The sequence below is a fragment of the Arachis hypogaea genome, chromosome 9 (genome assembly GCF_003086295.3).
Source record: "Arachis hypogaea cultivar Tifrunner chromosome 9, arahy.Tifrunner.gnm2.J5K5, whole genome shotgun sequence".
Taxonomy (NCBI): Eukaryota; Viridiplantae; Streptophyta; class Magnoliopsida; order Fabales; family Fabaceae; genus Arachis; species Arachis hypogaea.
Window position 1 is genome coordinate 100,127,021 of NC_092044.1, and position 6,000 is coordinate 100,133,020.

The window sequence follows — 6,000 nt, forward strand, 5'->3', positions numbered from 1 at the left end:
ACCATATTATTATTCACTTATCTTTTAATCGAGTTATAACTCATTTTATTTTCTAAGTTTATCCTGAATCATATGATCGCCAACCAAAGCTTGGGGGCTGTGATCCGTCACCTTATAACTCGGTCTTTATTGTGCATTATAAGTTATAACTCAGCCTTAATTATCATTCATTCTGTAACCGACACCTTCATTACCGACTTAATAACCATTATTCTAACTTAATGATCAACGGTCATACCATTAACTATATTCATCAACTCTATGTCTATTAAAGGCACAAATTTCTATATACACCGCACATTCTAGATATATTCTATATACATTCTATATTCATAGAATTATTATAATGTACAACACATGATGACTTCTATTTTATGTCATACATTTTATATTCATAGAATTATTCTTATACCTCTTAAACATTATTGACTTGAGCGTCGGAGTATTTTTTGCAGATACCCACTCCCTTGTTCTCTCATTGCGGACGTATACCTCATCTTGACAGAGAACTTACAAATATTCACTGACGGACGAACTATACACCGGCCAACCTTTACAAGAACAAGTTATATAAGTAACTCCACAAATTAATTGTTCACGCAGTATTTGTGAAATTATTCTTTTCTTTTATACTGATTTCTAATCTGTAAATGCAAGTGCCATAGTTTTTTATTTTATTTTTTGGGTCTTAGAGGCCTAGAGGGTTGTTACTTGTTATTTGTTGAAGTTCTGGTATGGCAACCTTTGCTAGGACTTATAATATTAAGTATTCCGTTGGTCTTTATAATTTTATTGAATTTATAATTAAATTTTTATATTTTATTTTTTAAATTAGGTTTTTACCTTATTTTTAATTTAATAAAATTATAGAAACTAACAGTATAATTAAATATAAAAAAATTACAAATCAAATTGCATAAGCATGATAAATATTTCAAATATAAGTAATTAAGAATGAATAAAGTAAATACACTAAGGATTAACAATTACATCCGATAGACAACTAATTATTATTAGGTGAATTTTATGATGTTGTCCTAACTTATATTTTATGGTAGATTTTAAATATTTAATAATTATTTATTTTTATATTTTAAAATTAAATATTAATTTTTAATATTTTTAATAAATTAGACAAATTTTTAGATATTTATTATTGATTCAGGCCAAAACAATAGTGTAATATTTGAAAATGGGGTTAGAATGGTATAATACACACGTATGAATTTAAAAGTAATATCCTGTAATCGATTAAAAATTTATATGCATGAAAATTATGATTCACAGATTTTTATTTAAAAAACTATTTCTTCTTTTGACTTTTAAAAGAATAAATAAATGAAAAATGCTACTTATTATTTTTATCTTTTCCTGACAATGTCTATATTTATTAGTCATAACATATACTTGTACAATTTGTTATAACTTAACAAGTTAGTTAGAACTTGAATTAGGTATATTAATTAGCTAGACTAGACACAGAGTTAATCAGACTATCACGTTGTGTATATATATATATATATATATATATATATATATATATATATATATACACGATTGAGTGAGCCAATTCACTTTTTGACCCTCTTACAATGAATAACAGCTAAGTCCATTCTCTCACACTCTTCACGTCTTGACCCTCTTACAATCAATAACAGCTAAGTTCATTCTCTCACACTCTTCTCAGTATTCAACATGGTATCAGAAGCAATTTTTTTCCTTGAACCCTCCACCTTTCTCTTCTTTCTCTCTTCTCTCTTCCTCTTTCCTTGACTCACACAACTGAGTTTGATGAGAATGCGCGTATTTTACCTCTGTTCTTGGTAGAAACAGCGATTCCGATCAACGAGACTTAGAAAGAAGCGTCTCCTTTTTTTCCCCTAATTTCACCAACCATGGCACTACCAGCTTCATCTTTATCTGCGGTTTCTTTAGCTTCATCAATGGCTATAGATTTTTATAACCTCTCTCCCGCTGATCAACCAGGTCTAATCTTCGTCACTCAACAACTCGTTGCGGACAACTATCATTCTTGGAGTCACGCGATAGAGAAAGCCCTCAATGACAAACGTAAGCTTGGCTTCATCACTAGGTCGGTGCCTGTTCATGCCCCAGGTCAAGCTGTACGACCCGGGTTGATTGAAGATAAGACGACCGACTTGTTCAGACCAGGACTACCCGACCTCTTTATAAAAGAGGTCGGCCAAACTGCTACAGAGGTCCAAGAAGGCCCAAACAGAAGAACACGACCCAAATCTAAAGGCAGCCCAAACCTAGAAAGATAAGGGTGGTTCGCTTAAAGATAAGATGACTTCACTCAAAGATAAAGATAAGATAACTATCTTATCTCTAGAAAGGTCAGTCCACACCATTATAAATATATTGGAGAACCCAGGTATAACTCATACTCTGATTCTACTAAAAACCTGCTTAATACCCTTACTAACTTAAGCATCGGAGTCCCTTGCAGGTACAACCATCCTCCGGTGACGAAGGATCAGCACCACCATCCAGTCCAACAAGTCGAACACAACAGCTCCGACCAGTATAGAAGATCTCGTCCAAGATCGACCTACAATTTTAGGTGACCCTCGAAACATTGGTGCCGTTGCCGGAGAACTTGGAAGTCATCCCATCATCATGGCAGACAACCTTGACAACGACCATGAATCTAATATAGAAAACAGAACACCGCATAAGAACGTGGACATTACTCCAAAGGATACTCCTCAACCAAACAAAGATAAGAGTCCACCAAATGCCGAAATTTTGGAGACACTTCAAACTCAACAAGATCGTCTCAAACAACTCGAAAAAGAGACTGAGCATCAACGAAAAGCCGAGAAGGACCTTCGAAGGGAGGCCAGGCAACGAGAAGAGCTAGAAGATAAGCTCTTAAAACTTGAAGCCGATCTAAACCAAAGCTACTCGATCTAGTCATGAAGATAACCCTCACAAAGATCAAGATCCATTCACCAGAGAGATTATGAAAGCCAAAGTCCCAAAGGACTTCAAAGCTCCTGACATGACCCCATACGACGACACATCAGATCCAAACCATCATCTCAATAATTTTAGAAGCAGAATGTATCTCGCCGATGCCTCAGATGCAATTCGGTGCAAAGCCTTCCTGACTACCCTAACAAAAACAGCAATCAAGTGGTTCGACAGTCTGCCGCTAAGATCCATCACAAGTTTTGACGACCTAGCCAAGAAATTCCTCGCCATGTTCTCCATCCAGAAGGACAAAACCAAGCACGCCCCAAGCCTATTAGGGATCAAGCAAGGAGATCGGGAAAGTCTTCGCAACTACATGGAAAGATTCAACAAAGCATGTCTGGACATACAAAGTCTGCCAACTGAAGCAGCCATTATGGGTCTCATCAATGGCCTACGAGAGGGGCCTTTTAGTCACTCTATATCAAAGAAACATCCCACATCTCTAAATGAAGTGCAAGAACGAGCAAAGAAGTACATTAACATGGAGGAAAATTCTCGACTAGGTGAGACCTCAAAATCCGGATGCTCCTATTCCTCTCGAGATAAAGATAAAGACTCTAAGAAGAAAGAAGATCCGCATGGTGAGAAGATTAAGAAATACCATAATTACACCCCTCTTCGGGTGTCTCTTGTGGAAGTATACCAAGAAGTATGCCACACCGAGAAGATTTCACCACCTCGACCAATTAAAAGAAAAAAAGGAGGCGAAAATCGGGCAGAATATTTTGAATACCATCGTATCTATGGACATCCCACCAACGAGTGCTTCGACTTGAAGAATGTCATAGAAAAATTGGTAAGAGAAGGGAGACTAGATCGGTACTTAGCAACCAAGACAGATGAACCTAGAAAAAGATGAAGGGATGAAGAGGTCGGACGAGCTGAACGACCACCTCGCACCTCGGAGAGACATGTCCACATGATACATGGTGGATTTGCAGGAGGGAGAATCTCTAAATCATCTCGCAAAAGACACCTTAAGGAAGTATGTCACGTTGAAGGAGGAGAAGAAGCATCCAACCTCCCCACTATTACTTTCACTAAAGAAGACGCGGCTGGCATCATCTCGGGACATGACGATCCCATGGTAATCTGTATCATATTGGCCAACACTAACCTCCACCGCACACTAGTGGACCAAGGAAGCTCGGCTGATATCTTGTTTAAAACAGCTTTCGACAAACTCGGCTTAGAGGAAAAAGAACTCAGAGCATATCTGAACAGTTTATTCGGATTAGGAGATACTCCAATCCAACCACTTGGATACATCTCGCTACACACAACCTTTGATTTATTTTGGCTTTTTGGCCCCATATTGTAGGGTGGATCTCGAAAGATATGAAAGATCTCCCCCCAAGCCGTACATACGACTTTCATCAAATACGGCTTTCCACAGAATTCTATATGTATCCATATGTATCTATGAGATCGAGTATGGAATTCTGTTTACTCACTTTGAAATTGAGTATCCGTTTCCCCCCTTTTTGATTTCAAAAATCGTCTAATCTAACTAAAACTAAAAAAAGGATATTGGATGAAATCTTTCGAAAGTCTTGAATTTGTCTATAATAAGCTCAGCCTACAATGCCTTAATAGGTCAGACAACGCTAAATCAGCTAGGCGCAGTAGTCTCGACTCCACATCTATGCATGAAGTTCACAACTACAGAAGGGATCGCTACGATAAAAAGAGACCAGAAAATAACACGCCATTGTTACAACGAAAGTCTGAATCTCAGAGGCAAAGGAGAAGAAATCCACAACCTGAAGGCGAGATAGAAAAAGTCCAGATCGGAGATGTCCCAGATAAAACAACCAATATTGGCACAATCCTAAAAGGAGATGTAAAGGAGTCCCTCATACAGTTCTTAAGAGATAATTTTGACCTCTTCGCATGGAAGGCCGCAGACATGTCGGGCATAGACCCTAAGCTAATGTGCCACAAGCTGGCAGTGTATCCAGGATCTCAGCCAGTACAGTAGAGGCGTAGAAAGCTTGGACGAGAAAGATCCCAAGCTGTGGAAGAACAGGTACAAGCTTTACTAGAGGCAGAATTTATAAGAGAAGTCAAGTACCCACTATGGCTGACCAACATCGTCTTGGTAAAAAAAACAAATGGGAAGTGGTGGATGTGCACTGATTACACTGATCTCAACAAAGCTTGCCCAAAAGATCCTTATCCACTCCCAAGTATTGACGCGCTGGTGGATGCCTCCTCCGGATACAAATACCTCTCGTTCATGGACACCTATTTGGGATACAATCAAATCCCGATGTACCCGCCTGATCAAGAAAAAACCCTATTCCTTACCCCAAGGGCAAATTATTGCTATGTCGTCATGCCATTCGGACTTAAAAATGCAGGAGCTACCTACCAAAGGTTAATGAACAAAGTCTTTACAGACCATATCGGAAAACTTATGGAGGTATATGTGGTCGACATATTAGTAAAAACACAAAGCGAGGAGTCATTACCGTCCGACCTCGCCCAAGTGTTTGACACCATAAGAAAGCATGGCATGTGACTTAACCCTGCAAAATGCACCTTTGTAGTAGAAGCTGGCAAATTCTTGGGTTTCATGCTCACACAAAGAGGAATCGAAGCAAACCCGGACAAGTGCCGGGCCATACTCGACATGAAAAGTCTGACCTGTGTCAAAGAAGTACAACAGCTCAACGGGCGACTGGTAGCCTTATCCAGGTTTCTAGCCGGATCAGCCATAAAATCTCTCCCCTTCTACGCCATACTAAGGAAGGGAAAGAAGTTCGAATGGACACCAGAGTGCGAGCAAGTTTTCCAGGATTTCAAAAGATTCCTGGGACAACCACCCTTCTTACCCAACCACGGGAAGGAGAAGCACTCATATTATACTTTGCAGTAGGAAGTCGGGCAGTAGCCTCGACACTAGTCAAAGAGGACGAAAGTGAACAACAACCTATGTACTTCATTAGTAAAGCACTACAAGTGCCAGAGTTAAACTATCAAAAGATAGAGAAGTTC